The following is a 25,341-nucleotide window of genomic DNA, read 5'->3' as shown; positions in this document are numbered from 1 at the left end:
TAGACACGAAAATGAAATACATACCGCCAAACATTTCAAGGCGTGCAAGTGCACAACCCTGTCATCGTTGTCGGCTGTCAACAATAAGGTGGGAGGATATTGACGAGAGCGATCATTAGATTACTCCCATGGTCTCCTAACATTATGCATTGGTGAGTACCTAATTAAAGAATAACAATTAAAAACCTCCAATATTTTAAGTTGTATTAAATATATATTACTCATAAATTGCACGAGGATTGATGGTTTACATTTCTCACATGATTAATCATCAAACTTCTTCATCCTTTATAGCTATATAAACATAGCATTAATGGCTTCGCCGCCTTACTTACCGCCGACGAGGCGTCTCAACTTACCGGTAAATCACCACCACCAACCACTTTGTACCTCATGTGAAGTAGTACCTAATTTGTCACCACTTGCAAGTTGGCAGTTTTATACCATAATAAATTACAAAAGATATAAAGAAATATATGTAGATTTGCTTTATTTGAAAGTCTACCATGTCTCTTTCTTATGAAACAAAAAATACCATGTGAATAGTGGTTTCTAGTTAGTTACTCATATTCAGTATCCTTTTGATTTCCATGATTTGTTTTTCATTTTCAAAGGCTTTCCGGTTGAAATATTTTCACTTTACCAATGTCGCACCCATTGCTCCAGTAGTCCGGTAGTCCCCCCTATGTGAATTACCTATACTTAAATCATAATTAATGAAGAATATATCCATTTCACACCCATTCAACCCTACAGTAAGCACACCTTTACCCTCAATCTAAGAAATTATAATCACTATTAAACACATATTAATTACAATAACTCATCAATTTATATTCCTACATACATAATAAAAAAAATGAAACCCACACTCCATTTACTCACAACTTAATATCTATATTGATACATGCATTCAATGACAGCTTCATATTCATCAACACCCCCTACATAGTCCCACTCCTCATAACCAAACTTCTCATTCTTGATGTCCATGCATGACCTACGACAAAAGTGTAAATAATTAAGGCAGCATTTAGATGTGAGTTTACAAAGAAGCTGCGTGAAAATTGGAAATCAAAAGGAACCATACCAGAATAAGAAATAAATGACTACAGTTATTTTCATACACAATTTAGGTTGTTATTACGCATTTACGTCACTGAAAGTTGTTTATCCCAAAATGAACAAAACTAAAAGCAAACTAGTGATATACAAATCAAATGGCTAAAGCAAGAAAGATGAATTCCTAAACCAACCAACTGCAAAGCTTGAAGACTTCCCATCCTGTACACAACTAAATTATACGGTCTGATTAATTTAGACCAAAATTCGTAACAATTAACTTCAAGAACGCCATGCAGCAATCCAAATATATGAAACTACTGCTCTAAATTATTAAACTGAAATAATAAACTAACAAATATCATCCCTAACATCATGCATGTAAATATCACATCCTTGAAAATAACCTATTATTTATCATTTGAAGTTGTAATAATAAGATGCCCAAATGTTTAAACAAATATAGTTTAATGATTAACATATTTAATTGCATGTAATACTGTTAGAAGTTTTAGAAGATAGGGAGTCTAAAGTGATTAATGACATTAAAGCTGTATAGTGCTATTTGATTATTGTTTCCACTGCTTAATTGATTCTAACAACAATTTGATTCATTTCCGTCAAACTATTAAAATCAAACAAGCACATTACTCATTACCGGCTTGGAGTGGGAGAAATGGAGTCGGTTCAATTTTATTAACTTTTCATCGCAGACAGTTCATGATGTAGTTTGTGTTTGTTGATGCAGTTTGTGTTTGTTTTTTTTATTCCTTGTAACTTTGGACTCTTTTATAGTTCGATTTTGGTTTTTTTCCCCTTTAAAGTTGGCATTTATTTGTTTACATATCTAGAATTTAGGGGTTTTATTACTAGAAAATTGGCTTCAAAGATTGTAAGGCCCCGTTACCGGTGCCCGACTTTTGGTGTTGGATTTACTCATAAACACAGTTCTAAATATCAGAGTTAATTAAAACTTTCGCGGAATAATATAAACTGTCAACCATCCATTACAAACATCCATAACTCGTCTTTTAAAAACATAACATAAAACATAGTATCAAAACATCACGACAAATCTTCAGATGCCAGCCTCTTCAGTATTGCCATGTGTCTCCCTCAAGCCAGCTGTCTCAGTCGATTAGCCTGCGCACATACTAAAAGTCAGCTACGCTGAGTGAGTTCTAGTTAATCAGGCAACGTACAATACATTCACGTACTTACTTATGCACCTGAAGGTACACACCTTCCTATTTTCTTACATACTTACGTACTTTCATTCTTTCTTTCATATTTACATACACACTTGCATTCATACACATATATATTAAAGAGCCTTCCGCCCTATAACCTTCGCCGATATTATTAGGGTTGGTTCCCTACATTGGCCGATATTATTAGGGTCGGTTCCCCACATTCGCCGATATTATTAGGGTCGGTTCCCTACATTCGCCGACATTATTAGGGTCGGTTCCCTACATTCGCCGATATTATTAGGGTCGGTTCCCTTTCTAACCATACTTACCATTCATATTATACGTTCATCATGTACTTACATGTAAGGCCCGAACCCGGTGACCCTACTTTAGCGTCGGATTTACTCATAAACACAGTTCTTCAAATCAGAGTTTATTAAAACTTTTCGCGGAATATAAAACATCAATCATTTGTTACAAAACATTAAATATTTTCTTTGATACCATAACACAAAACTTTATATTTAAAACATCTTTACTTCTTTCTTCAGATGCCAGCCGTTCAATCCATGCCGTGTGTCATCCTCATGCTAACTCTATAACCAGCTCACCTGCGTGCATACTAAAAGTCAGCTACGCTGAGTGAGTTCTAGTTAATCGAACGCCATACAATACATACACATACATACATATCTGTAGATACATATCCATACTTCACTAGTTGCCCTTCTGTTCTACCTACATACTTGCTACCATACATACAATTTATTCCCATATATTTCTTCCCGTATCCGAAGACACATATTACTATCTTAACCTCGTATAAATATCCATGGGAAGATCATCACGTAATATCTATTAAAAGAACCTTTACCATTTCCATACTATATATAATTTCCATAGGAAGAACACTCTGTATACTTTCCATAGAAGGAACACTATACTTTCCATAAAAGGAACACTATACTTTCCATAAAAGGAACACTATACCTTCCATAAAAGGAACACTATACTTTCCATAAAAGGAACACTATACTTTCCATAAAAGGAACACCATACTTTCCATAAAAGGAACACCATACTTTCCATAAAAGGAACACTATCTATACGTTATTATTTAATATCCATGTAAGGAGCTAATCACTTCCCTTGACGATACGTGCAATATCCGAAGATCGTTCACGTACCGACAAGCTTTCATTCATAATGTTCATACATCATCCTTACATTACATGCAATATTAATATCTTTATTTATATCCTGACAGTACGTGCAATATCCGAAGATCATTCACGTACCGTCAGACAATCATTCGTATCTATCACATATGTCATACACGGCATATGCCTCTTTTCTCGGATATTGGTATGGTTCGGTTCCCTAGTTCCCAAATATTAGTAGGGTTCGATTCCCTCTTTGCTACCATACAACCATACATTATCATTTCTTTCTTCTATTATCTCCATCATGTTCATACACATAAACATACCTAACATACTTACCATATACATAGCGTTACAACCTGACAGCACGTGCAATATCCGAAGATCGTTCACGTACCATCAAGCAATCATTCATACATTTCACATTATCCACATAAGGCATACACTTATCTCTTAGGATAAGTGTATTAACTATCACATTGAGTATGCACACAGCCCCGAAAACATAACAAGGAATGGGGCTAGAAACTCACCTGAATTCTGCTTCTTTTTCTGATAGCTGTAAATCCCTTATCTATCTGAGCTCGGCTGACTGTATAACAAGTATACATATCAATTTAACTATCACTACTTATAATGTATTTCTATCTTTATATGACCCACAACGAACGGGGGTCCGGGGGCAGCGCCCCTGGCAGCGGGGTCTAGGGGCGGCAGCCCCTAGCAGGGTCCAAGGGGCAGAGCCCCTGGCTGGGGTCGAGCTGCCAGGTCAGCTTGGAAAAATTTTATTTCCATTAACTGTCTTAACACATTTTTCATTAGATTTTTAATTTATTTTCTAATCGAACTTGGCTTTAGGCGAAGTTAAACCTCAGGCGAACTTAGCTTTAGGCGAAGTTAAACCTCAGGCGAACTTAGCTACCTCAGGCGAACTTGGCTTTAGGCGAAGTTAAACCTCAGGCGAACTTAGCTTTAGGCGAAGTTAAACCTCAGGCGAACTTAGCTTTAGGCGAAGTTAAACCTCAGGCGAACTTAGCTTTAGGCGAAGTTAAACCTCAGGCGAACTTGTCATCAGGCGAACTTAAACCTCAGGCGAACTTGTCATCAGGCGAACTTAGCTTGCAGGCGAAGTTCATCGCTTGAAGGCGAAGTTGCCCAGATGAAGGCGAAGTTGCCCAGACAGCCTGCTGTTTGGTTTCTGTCCAACATTTCGAGCGATTTTAACACCCCCGCTATGGTTCAATATCACCCACTACGCTTCCCGACCATTTCCGGTCACTTAACACTAAAAAGCTTGGATCTTTAAACTTCAAAGTTCAAGAATCTTACCTTTTTGAGCTTGTTTGGATCTCCTTTAACTTGTTAACGCAACTAGTCGCCCTCTCTCACTCTCGGATCAGTCCGATTCTTCCCTTGGCTCGGCCCGGTTCCGGCGAAGTTAGTGTATGTGTGTGTGGAGTGTGCTTGGATAAAGATAGAATGAAGATATTTTGGGGTGTTAGGGTATTTATATCCCTGAGATCCCATGGACCTAAGGCCCATTCTCATTTAACCCATCCTAATTAATCCAGGTCCACAACCCACATCCATTACCCAACACTAACCCGACCCATACCAACTCCTATTCTATTATTTATTTCCTGATAACCCTGGTAAACTTTCTCTCTGTTATAAAGTAATATAATTAATATTACTTGGAAATTTCGGGATGTTACATTACATACATACATATCTCATACTTGGCATACTACATATTACCTTTCCTGTCGATACGTGCAATATCCGAAGATCGTTCACATACCGACAAGCTTTCATTCACATCCAAAATATACATACATATGTAACATATAAATCATACATGGCATACACTTACCATTTAAGGTAAGTGTATTAACTATCACATCGAGTATGCACACAGCCCCGAAAACATAACAAGGAAATGGGGCTAGAAACTCACCTGAACACGGTTACGTTCACCGTTAATTGTTATTCCCTTCTTGAGCTGTGCACGGCTAACTGTATAATAATTACACGTATCAATCAACTATCGCTATCTAAAATGCGTTTTCTAGTTCAATTATAGCCCACAACGAACGGGGTCTGGGGGCAGCACCCCTGAAAGCGGGGTTCTAGGGGAGGCAGCCCCTAGCAGGGTCCAAGGGGCAGAGCCCTGGCTGGGGTCGAGCTGCCAGGTTAGCTTGGAAAAATTTTATTTACCTTAACTGTCTTAACACATTTTCCATTAGGTTTTTAATTTATTTTCTAATTCGCTAGCCCATTCTTCGTAACGAACTAAGTCTGATTCGCTATCCGATTCGTTACCTTATATGTAAGCGAACATACATGTTAGGCGAACTTAACTTAAGCGAGCCTAGGTTAAGCGAACTTAACATTCGGCGAAGTTAGTGTTCGGCGAACTTAGCCTTGGCGAACTTATACAAGCGAACGTATTTGGCGAAGTTATCTACAGTTAGCGTCGGGTTTTGATTTTAACCCAATAGACCTCTCTGTTCAACCTTTAATCCTCTTGATATGATGTTAACCAGTCCCGTGAACATTCCCATGGTCATTTTTGGAAAAGACTTGGCCCGAAACACATAAAGTTTGGACCTTTAAGCTCAAAAACGTTCGATACTAGATTTAAGGTTTTCTTTGAACGAGCCGTTTATGTTCATTAGGTTCGTTTTAGCATCAAGTTTACAACTTTATGTTTCGTTCATACCCGATCTATTCTAGACTCAAGTTTCAAGGCTAACCGTCTATAAAAACATAAACTTTAAGACTGAAATCATACCTTTACGTTTTCGTTTGGTCTAGGCTAGCTTGCTTATGAACTATAAAGCTCGTATATGGATCGAATAGTCAAGATCCACCAAAAACAAATGTTCGCTTGATCTCGCTTTCCCTCTTTCTCTCTCGGCCGTAAGGTGGTTATGTGTGTGTTTGGAGTGTGTAGGCAAATATGGAAAGATGGAATGAGGATTAGGGTTTTAGGTTGGTTTAAGGGGGTATTTATATCCCTTAAAGCCCATGGACCTAAGGCCCATTCCCTTTAATCCATCTTAATTAGTCCAAGTCCATGATCTTTTCCTTATTAGATGCTAGTTAATATTATTTAGCACACGGTAATTTAACGCAACTTTCTTTATTTATTATTAGAATATTTAGGATGTTACAAAGATTTTATCAAAAAAAGGGTAAAAATTAACAATATTAGATGTTGTTAACCATATTACCTCATAATATTTTTGTACATTATATGTACTTTAAAATATAAGTTTAATAATATGGGTATATTAACAAACAATCTATAAGTCAGTTACAAGTTTCAAATTGTCAAGCTATTAAAATCAAATCAGCACATTACCGGCTTGGACTGGGAGAAATGGAGTCGGTTTAGCTTTATTAACTTTCCGTTGCAGACAGTTGTTGATGTTGTTTGTGTTTGTTGCTGCAGTTTGGTTTGTTTCTTTTTATTTCTTGTAACTTTGGGCTCTTTAATAGTTCGATTTTAGTTTTTTTCTTTAAAGTTGGCTTTTATTTGTTTACATGTCTAGAGTTTAGGGGTTTTATTACTAAAAAATTGGCTTCAAATATTTTCTCAAAAAAAAAGTACAAAGTAACAACGAACAACCACGAGCTTCTGATCATATGGATCAAACAAAGGATATGCTACAAAAGGTGACATATTTTTAGTATTTAAAATAAATGGATAATAAGATAATACATAATTCACACTTATTTTCCATTTGCTTTTAATGGAGGGCTTACCGTTTTTAATTCTCAGCTTCCTATGTATTTAAGTTCATCCCTTAAAGCCATATTAAATAAAATAACTCATCTTTTATATTAATGAAATGAAACTCACACTCTATGAAGTCACCAATTAACACCTATTTATGCATGCATTGAACCTCATCATTTCCTACACTATATAAGTTATTATTACCCTTACTTTCCTCCAACATCTATGAAACTCACACTCCATGAAGTCAGCAATTAACACCTATTTATGCATGCATTGAACTTCAACATTTCCTACACTATATAAGTTATCATTACCCTTACTTTCCTCCAACATCTATGTTCCTTTCTTGCACCACTACAGCCCATGAATATGGCCTGCTTACCTCTCAACATCACATACTAATACGCTTAGATGCCATCGAAGTTGTTAAATGTAGGTCTGTGTGAAGGCAATGGCGTGACATGATATCAACACCGGAGTTTGAGGCCGCTCACTACTCCCGTTCGCGTATTGCAGCAAAGCAAAGAACTATTTTAATACATGATTTCAACTACTCAGCTTATTCGATGAACCTGAAACACAACACTTATGGTCCAGAGACAATAATTTCATTCCCGTTCCAGAACGGCCTCACCGGTGCAGAATTACTAGCACACTTGGATGGTCTATTGTGTGTTTGCTTCAACAAAACCAGTGAGATATTCCTCATGTGGATTTGATCTTTCCTTAATTTTGCACACATTAATCTTTCAATCTGCTCAGCTGAGATAATAGTTATATAACATATAATAGATTGAAGTTTAGGGTGTTGATATTTATAAGATAATTGGCGGACCCAATGTGACTTGCATTAGCATAAACCCATTAGGTGTACGACGCCTTTCGCACGCCGGTTGAAAATTATCTCTACTACAATATGTCACATAAGGCAGGCTGGATTATGTAACAAATTGTTTTTTTGTTTGGTACAATTACCTCATGCAATGTTTGCCGCTTTGTTGCTCAATTATTTTTAAATTTTTGTTAAATTTTATATCTATTTGAGTTGAGATAATTTAATAGGTAATATCGGACAACAATGGAAATAGCAGAGGGTCTTTCTTTGTTGCATTTAACTTCTTAAATAGCTTCTCAAACTCTAAGTGGCATTTTAAACTAAAATGTGTAATGTTAATATACATTTTAACCGTGCAAAGTAATTAATATAATTTGACTATACATTAGACTTAATATATAATTTACGGGTATGGATAGGAAAATGGTTGTTATCAAACCAAGTAACATTGAAATTCATAATGGAAGTAAACCGTTTTATGTCACGCTTGCTGATGTGGTGAAAACAATCAATTAATTAACAACTAAATTAAACAAGTAATAAAAACTAGACCTAAGACTCAAGTATACAAAATACCGGCAAGTGAATCGGTCAATTGTACTAAAGCTAAGTAAGTCCGGAATATCGAACCCACAGGACTCTATAAATTACGTTAATTAACTAATTAGACTCGACTTACGACACAACTATTTATTATTAATGTTTTAAGGGGTTTTTTAAACTAATCTTAAACTAATAAAATAAATAAACGAGAAAACGAGAAAACAAGCAAACAAACACAAGATCGAAACCAATAAAAGAAGGAATCTACATAGGTAAGAATCCCATGCATCAACAATCATCAAGCAATGGAAAAATAACATGATTATGGAAACTGATTTCTAAACGTATTCATCTAACAAACCCTAAGGACCTTTGACTGAATCAAATGAAATCCCAAAGAACAATTATTAGATTATTAAGCAATCAGTATTATTGATTTCCGCAAAGTCATCAATTAGGGTTAATTAATAGTATCTAAAGCAAGCAATCTTACGAAACACTAAACCCTAGATAACTTGATAAGCTAACATGACATCATGAACATGGATCAACACAATAAGCAAGAATATTGTCACTAACTATCCTAGCATGCAATTGACCAAGACACATGAACAACTCCTCACCTTACAGCTATTGGAATTTAGCAAAGCATTTAAAACAAAACCAAGTTTTTACTATTAAATAACGAAATCCATAATCAAACAATAGTCCAAAGCAAGAATCAAGTCTCAAACATGTTCATCAAACCTAGGTAGAAATGAAGTCTAGCCTAGAATCATTATTAAAAACAATCCTAAACAAGTATTAAAAACAAAGAGGAAAGACATAACAAATAATGAACAAGGAACGAAAGTTAGAGCGATAAAACCCTTTGCGATTGATTCTCGAACACCCGGATGAAAGAACTCTTGATCCTCCTTGTTTTCTAGCTTCAAATCACCTTCAAACCCTTAATAATTCTCTCAAAATCGGCTGCCCAAAGCTGTATAATCGGCTAGGAATGCAACATATGTTTATATAAGCGAGTAACGGGCTTGGACTTGCAAAGATGGCTGACCAGGGAGCCCTAGGCGCCGCGCGAAGGCATATTTCCTTTTGCCTTAGCGCGGCACGACTTGTTTTTTTTTGCTGACCAGAAGGCCTAGGCGCCGCGCGAAGGCATATTGCCTTCTGCCTTAGCGCGGCGCGGCGCACTCAAAAGGGAGGCAACGGATTTTCTTATTTTTTCTTGATTATTCTTTGCATAAACTTGATAAATATCTCCCTTGATCTCCAAGCAACTTTAAGAATCTTCTAGACCTCCTTTCCCCTGATCACCAAGCCACCATTCAAAACTCGTAAGTGAAGTAATCACATAATCATTAACGAGCAAATCGAGCATAAACTTCGCATAAAAAGATAGAAAGAAATAAAGCTTAACATTTAAGACACCAAACGATATAAAACATGTAAATATATGAAATACTTGACTCAAAACCTAAATTAATAAAAGATAAACCAAAACACGAACTAAAACGAACTCAAAATATTAAATAAACATAACTTTACAATGGATCCAAGATGTATAAATAGACGTATATCAAATATCCCCACACTTACTCTTTTTTCGTCCCTGAAAAAGTCTAATGCAGTTGGATTAGAATCAGAAAATTACAGTCTAACAACCATATAGGTTAATTTTTAAAGATCAGAAAACGCAAAAACCGCGATCACCGATATTGTTGTCCACTTAAACCCATGCCTTAATCTTTATCGGGACAAATAAGATCCGACAAATTTTACTCAGTGGTTTACACAATTAAGACCCGCTTATTTTTAGCTTTTACCGGACCAGACCACCCCAACTTGACTTAAACCTCAAAATTCGCAGATTTAAAACTTTTGTTGCTCTATTTTTTTTATGAATAGTTAAGACGATCAATGGTATTGTTTATCCACCTAAGCTTAAGCATCAAAGTCTACCAAGCAGCCATTAGATATTATTAAGGTTCAATTATTTTATAGCTAGTGTTCCCCACAACATGACATACCCCCGTTATCAAGCAATACACCGAACCATTACCATAGGTGAGTATGCAAAATTTCATCTGTAGGGCTTACATGTGGCGTGTCCCTTGTGGTCCATTTCTAAATGGTAATGAGACGAGAGCAAGGGGACCCCACCTGTGTCACACCCTCAAAATTCACTACCGGAGTTTTACCGTCAGAGGGTGTGAAGTAACAGGATCGGAATCATTAGTTTTAATCAAACCATAAATAAAGTTTTCAATCCACGAAAACATTTAAGTGTAAATAAATGCGGAAGCGTAAAACCTTTAACCAAAAGTTGCGTCACGCAAGACGACTTAAAAACCCAAATAATAATAGTTTAAAACAAGTTTGCATAAACAATAACGTTCAAAGTAATGCATGATCCTATACCGCGCGCCCGCCTCGGCTACCTGAGAATGACATACTAAAAGTGTCAACACGGGGTTGGTGAGTTCACAAGTGTATATACAATAAAGCGTTTGCGTTACCAGATAGTGTTAAATCAATTATATATCTATAGGTAGCTAGCCTATAAAGCAAGTATTACTAAGTGTTCGACACCGAAGCTGACTGTTTATCATGTGCCTTGCCACCAGGTCTATCCCGACCATGGTAATGTGTTAGCCAAAATTACACCCACTCGACCTCCAGTCGAGCTTAGCGTTGGGTGGGGTTTGTCAAACCCAGTAGTACTACTTAACAGTGACTCGCTATTATCCAATACTAAACGGTTCGATGTGTGAAGGACTTCAGTTGTTTCGTTTGCCACTTAGCCTGTACAAGTGATATATAATCTAATAACAAAATCTAAAAGCGTTTCGGAGTATGTATTCTCCCCCAAGTGATAAGCGTTTAAAAGAGTTAAAAAGGGGAAACGTGAAACTCACTGTTTGCGAAGAATTCCAAAAACGAGTAAACCAAAGGATGCGCGTCACAGAAAAATCCTCACTAGCGTTCTAAAACAACAAATGAGATTTTCTAAGTGTTGGAACTATTATCGAGAGTCTAGACTCGGAACATAATACCTATGCATAAAATTCGTTTCGTGTTTCGTTTGTGAATTGTGTGTGTCTCAGCAAACACATTCGTGATACGTTACATGTGTGAACAACTACTTACATATCATTTATTAATATTGTACATTACTAGCAATTATTCCCCGCAAGGGCAATTTGGTCAAAACATAACAATTATCTAGTACTTAGCACGTTTCATGTATGTTCACAAAGTTCAGCAGCTAGTTTCATCAAGACAGAATTCTACTTGAAAGATTACTCTATTCAACAGATCATAGCATCTCAATTAATTCACCAAAAATCGTCACAAAAGCATACATGAGTTAGGTTTCCAGAACATATTTTATTGTATTTTTATTCCTCATAGATTTCTCACAATGATCAAAACATTACAGCAACTCACAGCAGTCAAAATCATGCCCAACAGAATGTTATTTGTTATTCCCGTTAAATGAAAAATCCAACTAATGCAAGACCAATTGGGTTAGGTTCTTAACTTAATATTTTAACTTCCAGAAGTGGAACCAACTCATTTGGTCTTGTAGTTCATGAGATATGATAATTACAAAACAACCTAACAACAGGTCTCACAATTCAGATTTGCACTTCAGTTTTGTAAAATAATAAAAATTAACTTTTACTCGTCCAAAAATTACAAACTTGGACTTTATAGAAACTAAACTCAACATAGTACCCTGTAGTGTTAACAACCTCGACCAATTTCCAAATTAACATTTAGTTACAGTTGTCTAAACATAACTTACAATCTGTCCGGTACCAGTTTTGACCTTTAATCACATTTAAATCGTTTGAGCAACCAAAACACCTCCAAATTAGGCGTGGTTGGGTTTTCTGGAAACTAGACTCAGAGTACTACCTCTTAGACATATAAATAGCTCAGTTTGCTTTTATATTTAACAAGTTACATGTCGTTTAAGATTAACAATCTCTGCTGTCAAAACTCAGCAAGCACAAACAATTGTCTAACATGCATCCTAAGCATACGACAATCTCCAAACATGTAATAAATATAATTATTCATCAAAATCAGTAGTAACCCTCTAGGGTTTACAAACAAATCAATGATTTAACAATCTTTCACCGTTCAAAATCACATATGATCATCTAAATCAATAACTAAAGCATAATCAAACATATATTCAACCCTAGTTCATCCTACTCATAATTTTCGTGACCTAGGGTTTTAGATTAACCGATTCAAGATCAAAATTAAACATGTATAATACATAGGATAGTTGTTTATACCATCCTAGCACCTTAATCTTCAACCAAACTTGAAAAATCTTGTGTGTATGTGTGTGTATGATTGACGGCAGCCAAGAGAGCAAGGGGGGGGGGGGGGGCGATCGGGTTAGAGAGGGAGAAAAAGAGTTAGGGTTTTGGTTATTATTAAATAATAACATGTTACATCAAGGCCCCTAAACTTCTAATTATTACCTTTCTAGCCTAAAGTAACTTGTTTGCATCTTGTGTTAACGTTTTAAACAATTTTATCAAATAACACATAAGCCTAACACATAATTATCACATAATTATTGTTTGGATGTTTTTCGTTTATTCACGAATGATTTGCGTCAACTCGTTTGCGTTTCGGTGCAATCCCGAAAAACTACACATGTAGTAATTGTCAAGCGTCATTTAAAACCCTAGTTTAAATGTAATGAGGTGTGCGTTATAGATCAAGTGATCTTAAGTTTGAATTAACGGAGTTTGGATTAACGGAGTTAACCTGAAATTGACGAGTGTCACATCATTCCCATGTTAAAGAATTTTCGTCCCGAAAATTTGAGTCAAGTCGCGATGAGTGTCTGAAAAAGCAAGAAAAATTTTCAGTTTGTCATATCATACCCTAGTAGAAAGAAATTTCGTCCCGAAATTTAATTCATACCTCTGGTGATTTCTGACGGTTTGACGGGTTCCGCGGTTTTCGGTGTTTGGTCAACCCTTCAAAAAGGTAAGGATACTTTTTCATCATTTGATCCTCGCGTTCCCACGTGAACTCCGGTCCACGTCTCGAGTTCCAACGAACCTTAACGATTGGAATCTTGCTGTGCTTGAATGTTTTGGTTTCCCAATCCAAAACTTCGACTGGTTCTTCAATGAAGCGTAGTTGTTCATCAATTTGCAATTCGTCCAAAGGGACTACTTGGGTTTCATCGGAAAGGCATTTCTTCAAGTTGAATACATGGAATACATTGTGTATGCCACTGAGTTCTGTTGGTAAATCCAGTTGGTACGCCACCGGACCAATGCGCTCAGTTATCCGGTAGGGACCAACGTATCGTGGGTTGAGTTTGTTTCGCTTCCCGAAGCGAACCACACCTTTCCAAGGTGAGACTTTGAGTAATACTTGGTCGTTCACTTGAAATTCAAGAGGCTTTCGACGCTTGTCGGCGTAACTCTTTTGGCGATCTCGTGCTGCTGCCATACAGTTGCGGATTTGAACAATCTTTTCAGAGGTTTCGAGTACTAGTTCCGGACCAGTTATTTGGCTATCACCTACCTCTGCCCAGCAGAGAGGTGATCGACACTTCCGTCCGTACAACGCTTCAAACGGCGCTGCTTTAATGCTTGTGTGGTAGCTGTTATTATACGAAAACTCTACCAAAGGTAAGTGAGGTTCCCAACTTTTTCCGAAATCCAACACGCATGCACGCAACATGTCCTCCATGGTCTGAATAGTGCGCTCACTTTGTCCATCCGTCTGAGGATGGTATGCTGTGCTCATATCAAGGCGGGTACCTAGTGCGCTCTGTAGTGACTTCCAAAAGTGCGAAGTGAAACGAGAATCTCGATCAGAAATGATTGAGACAGGCACTCCGTGTCTAGACACTACTTCTTTCATGTAGATGCGAGTCAATCTTTCCATTTTGTCTGATTCTTTGATTGCTAAGAAGTGTGCAAACTTAGTCAACCGGTCAACGATCACCCAGATGGTATCGCATCCCGTCGGTGTTTTGGGTAATCCCATGATGAAATCCATTGAAATATGTTCCCATTTCCATGTTGGAAGTTCTGGTTGCTGTAGCAGACCAGATGGTTTCTGATATTCTATTTTGACTCTTGCACAAGTCAAGCATTTGCTCATGTAGGTGGCAATGTCGGCTTTCATGTTTGGCCACCAGTAAAGTGCCTTTAAGTCATGGTACATTTTATCCGAGCCGGGGTGGATGGAATATCGGGACTTGTGTGCTTCGTCCATCACTAGAGTTCTCAACTCTCCGAATCGTGGAACCCAAATCCGGTTTTCGAAATATCGGACCCCGTCCGATTTGGTTTCAAGTTGCTTGTTCATGCCCCGCATGAGTTCTGATGGGAGATTATCATCTTTCAAGGCTTCGAGTTGCGCATCACGAATCTGATCGGGTAAGTTGGCGTGAATCGTAAGTTGTAATGCTCGCAGTCGCCTAGGTTTATCGGTTTCTTTTCTGCTGAGAGCGTCGGCCACTACATTGGCCTTGCCAGGGTGGTACTTGATGGCACAATCATAATCCTTAAGCAGCTCGACCCAACGACGCTGTCGCATGTTCAGCTCCTTCTAATCTTTGATATGTTGGAGACTCTTGTGGTCGGTGTAAATGGTAAACTTGGTACCGTACAAGTAATGCATCCATATCTTAAGGGCAAACACCACAGCTCTGAGTTCCAAGTCATGGGTCGTGTAGTTCTTCTCGTGAATCCGTAGTTGTCGAGAGGCATAGGCTATAACCTTCTCGAGTTGCATCAGCACGCAACCGAGACCTTGTATCGATGCGTCACAATGCACCTCAAAATTTTCTGTTCCCTCGGGAAGGGCAAGGATAGGGGCGCTACAGAGTTTGGTTTTCAACAGTTGAAAAGCGGATTCTTGCGCGTCTCCCCAATTGTACTTAGTACCCTTGTGAGTCAAAGCTGTTAGGGGTTGAGCAATCTTTGAAAATCCCTCGATAAAACGCCGGTAGTAGCCGGCCAGTCCTAGGAATTGTCGCACCTCGGTCGGAGTCTTAGGTGCTTCCCAATTTTTGATGGCCTCTACCTTACCGGGATCGACATGGATACCATTCTCATTAATCACATGTCCTAAGAAGTGAACCTCGCGAAGCCAAAATTCGCATTTCGAGTGTTTAGCGTACAGTTGTTCCTTCTTCAGTAATTCCAGAATTAACCTCAAGTGTTCTTCGTGGTCGGTCTTGTCCTTGGAGTAGACGAGGATATCATCAATAAAAACGATCACAAACTTGTCGAGGTACGTCTTGCATACTCGATTCATGAGATCCATAAATACGGCTGGTGCGTTGGTTAAGCCAAAAGGCATAACCGAAAACTCGTAGTGACCATACCGAGTTCTGAATGCCGTCTTGAAATATCTTCTTCGCGCACTCTTAATTGATGGTAACCAGATCTCAGATCGATCTTCGAGTAGTAGCTCGATCCTTGCAGCTGGTCAAACAGATCATCAATTCGGGGTAAGGGATAACGGTTCTTGATCGTCACCTTGTTCAGCTCTCGGTAGTCGATGCACATGCGAAAAGTCCCGTCCTTCTTTCGAACAAATAAGACAGGGGCTCCCCATGGTGATGAGCTAGGTCGGATAAAACCATTATCCAACAAATCTTGTAGTTGAGTGGACAACTCTTGAAGCTCTGCCGGTGCGAGCCGATACGGGGCTCGTGCTATGGGTGCTGCACCGGGTGTCAATTCGATTTGGAACTCGACTTGCCGAATAGGTGGGAGTCCAGGCAAATCCTCCGGGAAAACTTCCGGAAAATCTCGCACAATCGGTTTGTCTTCGATTTGCTTCTCCTCCGCGGGTTTCTCAACAATATGGGCTAGAATTGCCTGATGACCCTTTCGTAGATACTTCTGCGCCTTCATGAGAGTGATGACGCTGGTGGTCATGCCGCTCTTCTCGCCCTGGACCGAAATGATCTCGCCGGAAGGGGTAGTGATGTGGACTATCTTGTCGTGACATATAATCTCCGCTCGGTTCTCAGATAACCAGTCCATGCCGACAACGACATCGAAACTACCAAGTGTAAAAGGTATGAGGTCGATATCAAAAGTATGACCTGACAGTTTCAACTTACATCCCGCAAGTACATGAGTTGTTTCTATAGACTTACCGTCAGCTAATTCAACAGGAAACTTAGCATCTAACGGGGTTGGAATTAAGTCTAAAAGTTTACTAAAGGCTTTCGACACAAAACTCCTATCAGCTCCAGTGTCAAACAAAACAAAAGCAAAACAGTCGTTCACAGGAAACTTACCGGTCACCACATACGGGTCGCTGCGGGCTTGGCCCGACCCAATGACGAAAGCTCTACCTTTACCATTGCTTCTGCCACTGTTGCTGCCTCCATTGTTCTCATTCTGCTTTAGCTTGGGGCAATCCTTCCTAAAATGACCCTCTTGACCACACTCGAAACACCCTTTAGTCGCCATGGGTGGTTTAGGAGCACCCTTTGCCACTAGGTCTCCCCTACATTCCTTGGCCTGATGGCCCATTTTTCCGCATCTCAGACACTTGACACGGTCACACGGGCCAGCATGGTGATAGTTGCATCTGTTGCATTTCGGGTGTTTCCCAGCATAGCTGCTCGAACCCTGCCCGCCACCGTTATTGTTATTGTTGGGACCCTGATTGTTGAAGCTCCGAGTGAGTTCGGGCTTACGGTAGTGTTGTTGCTGTGGGGGGTTCGATGATGAGGACCTGGTGTTGCCAAATTTCCTCTTTCCATTATTCGGGTTGTTGTTGCTGTTTTTGTCAGTGCTCGGGTTATCACGGTTTTTAGAGGTTGAACCTCTAGGTGGTAACGCACCTTGGGTCACGGCCTGATCCGTCAGTTTGTGAGCCAACTGGACCACTTGTTGAATTGTAGCCGGTTTAGAAGACGTCACCATACCCTGAATTTGCGGTTCTAACCCATCGATGTACATCTCGATTCTCTTACTCGGCGGGTCTACCATCCGTGGACACATTACTGCTAGCTCGTGAGAACGAGTGGTGTAGGCTTCAATCTCGGAACCCACCATTTTCAATGACCAAAACTCAGATTCCAACTTCTCGATTTCCTCTCTAGGACAATACTCCTCTCGCATCATGTTCTTGAATTCTTCCCAGTTCATGGCGTTTGCCAATTCCAATCCAAGAATTTGCACATTCGAATTCCACCAAGTGAGAGCAGAATCTTCCAGTGTTCCAGCAGCAAACTTGACCCTACTGGCAGGTGGACAGTTACACATCTCGAAAGCTGATTCGGCCTTCTCAGCCCAACGCAGGAAACCTATGGCTCCCTCAGTGCCCTTAAACGAATTGGGCTTGCAATCCAGGTAGTTCTTGAAAGTACACGTTTCAGTTGGACCTCCGACTTGATTCTGAACATGTGCAACTAGAGCTGCCGCCGCATGGTCATTCAACAGGGTTTGGAGTTCTGCTGCGGTTAAGTTGATGTTACCGCGAACGTGTCCAGCGTTTCTTCCAGCCATTTCCTAGAATCACAGCATAAGAGGTTAGACATGAATTCTCGGTTTCATATGTAACACACCATACATGTAATAAAAGATAGGTAAGAAAGAATAAAAGAAACAAACATCACATCACAACCATATAATAATCCAAATAATAATTCATGATTAAAACCATTGTATTCGCTACAAAGTATTTAAAACCAATCCTTAAAATCATAGAAAATAATAGTTTGGATGGAGACAACCCCTCCATCTAGGTGTTATCATCCTTAGATGTCATCGTCTGAGGACACCTCTGAGTGTGCCTCTGGCTCAGCCGGTTCTTCCTCCGGTTCCTCTTCGGGTTCCTCCTCGGGATCTTCCTCGGGTTCCTCCTCAGGTTCTTCCTCAGGTTCTTCCTCGGGTTCTGCTGCATCCTGAGCAATTTGCATCTGTAGGAGATCGCAACGCTCTAGAGCTATCTCTGTCCGGGTTCTTGCCACATGGAGTTGTTCTTGCAGATCGATCATCTCTGCTTGCATTTTTCTCATAATCTTCATCTGTTGATCACTAGCATCTTGCATTCCCTTCATAGTCGTTTTCAGGCGGGAAATTTCCTCCCTGGCCTCATTCCATCTATTATCAATCCGGGAATGTCCGCTTTCGCCGAGCGCATGAAACCCACGTCACGTTCTAAACAAGAAACAACAGCTGCGAGAACTCGCTCCGTTGGTTCGGTTATGGGTGGTAGAGTGTTGGGGTAAGCAGGACGACTCGGGTGGGGTAGCGGGGGAACTTGTTCGCGATAGACCATACGTCTGATCAGACTCGGGTACCAATCGTAGCTAACTCTTCGGTGCAGGGGCTTCTAGTTCCGGAACTACTCGGGGTGGCGATGAGGTAGGTAGTTGCGGTTCCTTTCCATGAGCATGAGTCATCTGATCGGATGATGATGATGATGGTAGCGTCGACATCCCTACAGGTAAGTCGTGTATGCGCGCGTATGAGTGAATGAGGTAAAGAGATAAGATAACGAGAGACTAAGCAAAATATATATGCAGTGCGTATAATTATAACAAATGGGTCGTTGCGGTTATAGTCTAGTATGCATGCAATTTCTAGTTCGCTATAATCAATGGCTCTGATACCAATCTGTCACACCCTCAAAATTCACTACCGGAGTTTTAGCGTCAGAGGGTGTGAAGTAACAGGATCGGAATCATTAGTTATAATCAAACCATAAATAAAGTTTTCAATCCACGAAAACATTTAAGTGTAAATAAATGCGGAAGGGTAAAACCTTTAACCAAAAGTTGCGTCACGCAAGACGACTTAAAAACCCAAATAATAATAGTTTAAAACAAGTTTGCATAAACAATAACGTTCAAAGTAATGCATGATCCTATACCGCGCGCCCGCCTCGGCTACCTGAGAATGACATACTAAAAATGTCAACACGGGGTTGGTGAGTTCACAAGTGTATATACAATAAAGCGTTTGCGTTTACGTTTGCGTTTAGCGTTTTGCGTTTAGCGTTTTGCGTTACCAGATAGTGTTAAATCAATTATATATCTATAGGTAGCTAGCCTATAAAGCAAGTATTACTAAGTGTTCGACACCGAAGCTGACTGTTTATCATGTGCCTTGCCACCAGGTCTATCCCGACCATGGTAATGTGTTAGCCAAAATTACACCCACTCGACCTCCAGTCGAGCTTAGCGTTGGGTGGGGTTTGTCAAACCCAGTAGTACTACTCAACAGTGACTCGCTATTATCCAATACTAAACGATTCGATGTGTGAAGGACTTCAGTTGTTTCGTTTGCCACTTAGCCTGTACAAGTGATATATAATCTAATAACAAAATCTAAAAGCGTTTCGGAGTATGTATTCTCCCCCAAGTGATAAGCGTTTAAAAGAGTTAAAAAGGGGAAACGTGAAACTCACTGTTTGCGAAGAATTCCAAAAACAAGTAAACCAAAGGATGCGCGTCACAGAAAAATCCTCACTAGCGTTCTAAAACAACAAATGAGATTTTCTAAGTGTTGGAACTATTATCGAGAGTCTAGACTAGGAACATAATACCTACGCATAAAATTCGTTTCGTGTTTCGTTTGTGAATTGTGTGTGTCTCAGCAAACACATTCGTGATACGTTACATGTGTGAACAACTACTTACATATCATGTATTAATATTGTACATTACTAGCAATTATTCCCCGCAAGGGCAATTTGGTCAAAACATAACAATTATCTAGTACTTAGCACGTTTCATGTATTTTCCCAAAGTTCAGCAGCTAGTTTCATCAAGACAGAATTCTACTTGAAAGATTACTCTATTCAACAGATCATAGCATCTAAATTAATTCACCAAAAATCTTCACAATAGCATACATGAGTTAGGTTTCCAGAACATATTTTATTGTATTTTTATTCCTCATAGATTTCTCACAATGATCAAAACATTACAGCAACTCACAGCAGTCAAAATCATGCGCAACAGAATGTTATTTGTTATTCCCGTTAAATGAAAAATCCAACTAATGCAAGACCAATTGGGTTAGGTTCTTAACTTAATATTTTAACTTCCAGAAGTGGAACCAACCCATTTGGTCTTGTAGTTCATGAGATATGATAATTACAAAACAACCTAACAACAGGTCTCACAATTCAGATTTGCACTTCAGTTTTGTAAAATAATAAAAATTAACTTTTACTCGTCCAAAAATTACAAACTTGGACTTTATAGAAACTAAACTCAACATAGTACCCTGTAGTGTTAACAACCTCGATCAATTTCCAAATTAACCTTTAGTTACAGTTGTCTAAACATAACTTACAATCTGTCCGGTACCAGTTTTGGTCTTTAATCACATTTAAATCGTTTGAGCAACCAAAACACCTCCAAATTAGGCGTGGTTGGGTTTTCTGGAAACTAGACTCAGAGTACTACCACTTAGACACATAAATAGCTCAGTTTGCTTTTATATTTAACAAGTTACATGTCGTTCAAGTTTAACAATCTCTGCTGTCAATACTCAGCAAGCACAAACAATTGTCTAACATGCATCCTAAGCATACGACAATCTCCAAACATGTAATAAACATAATTATTCATCAAAATCAGTAGTAACCCTCTAGGGTTTACAAACAAATCAATGATTTAACAATCTTTCACCGTTCAAAATCACATATGATCATCTAAATCAATAACCAAAGCATAATCAAACATATAGTCAACCCTAGTTCATCCTACTCATAATTTTCGTGACCTAGGGTTTTAGATTAACCCATTCAAGATCAAAATTAAACATGTATAATACATAGGATAGTTGTTTATACCTTCCTAGCACCTTAATCTTCAACCAAACTTGAAAAATATTGTGTGTATGTGTGTGTATGATTGACGGCAGCCAAGAGAGCAGGGGGGGGGGGGGCGATCGGGTTAGAGAGGGAGAAAAAGAGTTAGGGTTTTGGTTATTATTAAATAATAACATGTTACATCAAGGCCCCTAAACTTCTAATTATTACCTTTCTAGCCTAAAGTAACTTGTTTGCATCTTGAGTTAACGTTTTAAACAATTTTATCAAATAACACATAAGCCTAACACATAATTATCACATAATTATTGTTTGGATGTTTTTCGTTTATTCACTAATGATTTGCGTCAACTCGTTTGCGTTTAGGTGCAATCCCGAAAGACTACACATGTAGTAATTTTCAAGCGTCATTTAAAACCCTAGTTTAAATGTAATGAGGTGTGCGTTATAGATTAAGTGATCTTAAGTTTGAATTGACGGAGTTTGGATTAACGGAGTTAACCTGAAATTGACGAGTGTCACAACCTGGCTAAAAGCGTGGATGATTAAGTCTGTAATGCATTTGTACGTTTTGTGATCATGTTTAAAGACTTATGTGGCAGAAATCTGCGGGTTTGCTCTTTTTTTAGCTTTTTTTAAATACTCACAACCCCATTTGGAATTATGAATACCCAGATGAATAGTCGGCATACAGACCCATGGTCTCCAAACCCGGGGCATCCCATCAATACAAGATTTAAGGTTATAAAACCATATGCCAATGATGTGTAAAACACTAAAACTAAGCAGTTTAAGATTTATATCACAGGCTACACGGCATACTCTAACGTTAAACCTACCCAAGCATCATATGATAACGTATTCAAAAAAATTTTAAACTTTTCAAACTTTATAATACTTTCATTTTTCATACTAATAATTGAGGCTTGAGTATGACTGACCTTTCATTACTTATTTTCTACGGACAAAACGCTTTACTCACAAGAGATTTCCGACCCATTTTATCAAATTGCCCTTTCATTTTCAAGGCTGAGCCTACCGACACATCCCGAGTTAAGTGCGTTTTCTTTTTATATATCTCATATTATTAGTAGTTTGAAAACCAATTACCGATAAATATCATCATCTCCCATTTTAACGAAAAAACTATATTCATAGGACATTTTTTTAAAGCATTTTTCAATTTTTTTTTCTTTTTTTAATTTTTTAAATTTTTTTATTTTTTAAACATAAACTCAATTTAAACTACTACTCAAATATCCTATCCCCGCACTTAAATTTTGCATTGTCCTCAATGCAAGGATAAGGACGACTTAAAGTAAAAAAAAAAATTAAAAATAAAGTCGGACTACAAAAAACTAAAAATCTAAAAATTAAAAAACAAAAGCAAAATAAAAAGTTAACTAGCTAGATAAATGGAAAAGACTTAGCTGGTAATATGCGAATGAAACATGATGCTAAAGTCTTCTTTCCATGAATGCCCTCCCACTACGAATGTGCTCAGCAAATGGTAACTTATTCTCTCACGAACGTAAGCGGCAAAAATTCAACAAAAAATATCTAGAAATATATCTTATCAAACTGATAGATATTATGCAATTAAAGTGATTTCACCAATAAATATATAAAATATAATAGTCAGGAGCAAATAAATAAACATAAAGTATACGACTCCAATTAAACTCCATCCCCACACTTGTTCGTTATCAATAAATTCTTCCTTAGGGATCTTCTCTCTAGCTCGCTCAATCTTCAAACTCGCAAAACTTAAAAACACAAAACAAAGTCGAACTACAAAAAAACTACGTTAGTGACTCAAAGAAAAAGAAAATAAAAATAAAAATAAAAGAAAATATACAAACTCTACACTTGAGTTTTCACTCAAGAACCCATGTCATGCGAATCACGTGGCGGACCGGGTGGAGCTTCATCCACCTCAGTAGAACTCCAATGCCCTAAAGGATTCCGAATCACGATCAGACCATTCGTCAACCTTACTCTTCTTCTTTTTAATACCATGAACCCTCTCAATCTTACGCTTACCACCACCAATTTCTCTAACACACTTCACCCTTACCCGAGAACTCGAAACCTTTCGCTCCTTCCCCACACATAAACTCACCGAACGGGACTCGTCAAGACTTGGATCCATGCCCGAGATAGATGATTCTATCAAGTAAATTGGGTGACATGGATCAATGAGACCGTCTTGACCACTCGGATGTCTCATGGACTTAGCCAAATAAGTGGCACTATCATCACCGGATCTAAGAGTTATCTTGCCTTCAAACACATCGATGATTGCCCTAGCGGTACGTAAGAATGGACAACCCAAAATGATAGGAACTCTCTCGTAGGCCTCCATATCTAAAACAACAAAATTTACGGGAAAAACCAAATTATCTACCTTAACGAGCATATTCTCCACGACACCCCTCGGATACTTAACAGAACGATCGGCTAAAGACAACGTCATACAAGTAGGGGTGAGCTCCCCTAGGCCTAGATTTTCATATAAAGAATACGACATGAGGTTTATACTAGCTCCAAGATCGGCCAATGCTTGACACGTCGTATCACTTCCGAAAAGACATGGAATGGTAAAAACGTCGGGGTCGGGTAATTTTTCCGGTACTTTATTTAGAACTACTGCAAAACACTCTCCATTCAACGGTACAGTCGACAACTCCTCCATCTTATCCTTCCTTTTAAGAAGATCTTTCAAAAATTTGGCGTATTTAGGCATATGCTGGAGGACTTCGACGAACGGGAGGTTAACACTTAATTGGCTAAATATATTAAGAAAATGCCCGTAATCCTTCGTATACTGTTGATGCTTTAGATGAGCGGGATACGGGACATAAGCAGGGTTAACGATGTGTGGTGGTGGCCGAACTCCAACCGGCTTCTTTTCAACTAGTGGCTCAATAATCGGTGTTATAGCTTGTGACTTACCCGGAGCCTCTACCTCTATCTACTCATCTACCAATTCATCGTCCCCATTTTTCCCAATTTCTTTACTAACTACCTCCGGACCAAAAACCCTACCACTGCGAGTGGAGATGGCTTTCAATTGAGCAGCCGGGTTAGTTTGAGGAATACCCGAAAACTGACCTGTAGACTTTTCTTCTAAACGACGAGCAATATCACCAACAGTTCTTTGAATATCGAGAATAGATGATTGTTGATTCTTGAAAAGTAGGTCGTGCTCGGCAAACTTCTTCTGTGTAACTTGATCTCTCTCCAGGATTTGCTTCATCGTATCTTCCAAACGCCCAATTCCACCGTTCGAATCCTACACATTATTTTGAACATTAGTATTATTGGTATTATTATCATTAAAATACTGACCTTGTGCTGGAGCGTAAGAATTTTGAAATCCGGGTGGTGCGCCTGACGGACGCCAGTTGGAAGTATTCTGATTCGGGTTTTTGTAGGTGTTCCAATTCTGATTATTGTTGCTGTAATTGTTGGGAAAGCTATTCTGACCAGTGACAAAATCGACCTGTTGATTCATCACCGGGCACTCCAACGTACCATGTCCACCCCTACAAAACTCAACCTGTCCACCTTGGCCTTCAGCTCCTTAACCTCTCTAGTTAGTGATTCCAAAGTAGCAGCCACACTAGTATCCAGATTAACCTGGTGTACACCTTGAGCGGATGAGGATGTACTGCTAACAGGATTGGAATTCCCGCGATGTGGCTCTTTGGCATAATCGGATTGAGCAAAACTCTCAAACAACTCGTTACATTCGGTGACATTTTTCTTTGCCAGTAAACTTCCTCCAGCGACCGTATCAAACCGAACTTGGGTTTCGTAGTTCAACCCATTGTAAAATTTCTCCACAAGAGCCCATGGTGTGAGACCATTCTGTGAGCATCGGGCTAGCATGTTCTGAAAACACTCCCAAGAATGATAATATTCCCCCCCCCCCCCGGTTCCATGTGAAAAGAATGAATTTGATAACGAAGAACATACGCT

This window comes from Bidens hawaiensis, unplaced genomic scaffold (genome assembly GCF_021521415.1).
Source record: "Bidens hawaiensis isolate Kalapana, Puna unplaced genomic scaffold, B.hawaiensis_p1.1 tig00001087_1, whole genome shotgun sequence".
NCBI lineage: Eukaryota > Viridiplantae > Streptophyta > Magnoliopsida > Asterales > Asteraceae > Bidens > Bidens hawaiensis.
This window is presented reverse-complemented; position numbering follows the sequence as displayed.